Source organism: Coenobita brevimanus, chromosome 84 (assembly GCF_032717465.1).
Source record: "Coenobita brevimanus isolate Jiangsu-jjx chromosome 84, ASM3271746v2, whole genome shotgun sequence".
Taxonomy (NCBI): Eukaryota; Metazoa; Arthropoda; class Malacostraca; order Decapoda; family Coenobitidae; genus Coenobita; species Coenobita brevimanus.
The window spans coordinates 8,007,806-8,009,181 of record NC_137037.1 but is presented as its reverse complement, the minus strand read 5'-3'; positions in this window follow the sequence as shown (position 1 = coordinate 8,009,181).

The following is a 1,376-nucleotide window of genomic DNA, read 5'->3' as shown; positions in this document are numbered from 1 at the left end:
GCCAAAAACTTTTACCACAGTCTGTAGCTTCACATAAATGTATCTGACAGAGTCAGTCCGAACGCTGCCACGTTAAAAAGGGGTGCCAAATCCCTGATATGCACATCTTCTCACAACATTCATCCAGCCAGCTCGATCTCCTGTCAGTTCCCTAGCCTCACCGACTTCCATACCTCTCTTCCTCACACACTCATCCACCATACCCCTCCACCTTTTCCTTGGCTTACCTCGCCTCCTCCCTCCTTCAGATTCGCTCAGATATACCTTTTTCACCACTCTGTTGTTATCCATTTTCTCCACATGACCACACCATCTCAGTACACTTTCCTCGATTCTGGTGTCCACAGACTTCCTCGCTCCACATCTTCACGAATCACATTATTTCGTATCCTATCCACCCTCTGTACTCCACATACATTCCTCAGCAGTTCCATCTCCACGTTGTTACTCCTGACTTTTATCTTCATGCCACACTACTGTACAGTCTCTCATCGATCTATCTATCTATTTATTGCCAGACGCCATAATCCCGCAAGGGGTGGCCATCGATAATAATAATAATATAATAATAATAATAATAATAATAATAATAATGAAAGAATAGCATTCGGGAGCAGAATGCTAATCGCCCGCCAAAAAATGCTGTTGGCCAAGTTACAAGTGCACCCCCCATCCCAAGGGGGGCCGGGGGCCAGCGCCCCTCCCTCGAGGGACGGGGGCGCCACCCCCGGGGGTCGGGAGGGGGGGGCGGAAGATTTTGGCCATATCTTGATACCCTGAAGCTTTCATGTTGATAGCTCAAGCCGTTCATGAGATATAATGGTCCTAAAGGGGGGCGATAAAAACTAGTTGACCTTTGGCAGCCATTTTACTGACTTTGACCTTGACCCCAACGGCCTATTTTCAAACTCGTCCAAGATTTTAGTCATATCTTGATGCTCTGAAGGTTTCATGTTGGTAGCTCAAGCCGTTCATGTGATTTAAAGGGAACACACACACACACACACACACACACACACACACACACACACACACAGGGGCGGGCAAAAATATTATCGTTCTGCCTTGGTAACGGCGTGCGATAACAACAACAACAGTAACCTGTGAATGGGTCAACCAATGTGTATTAAAGTCAGTAAATACATACGTCGACCAGGTGCTATTCAGTGCTAATTACCTGAAACAAAGGATAATGTTTTATTTGACGGCATTATTATATCATACATGAAACTAAGTATTTGTATACATAAATATCATCAAATCATAACAGACACTTTATTGCCACCAGCCATCTCTTTGGAATCCGAACCTGTGCGTGCCCGTATTGACACTCATATCAGTCGGCAATCACCAGACGTCATTTACTCGTACAATAC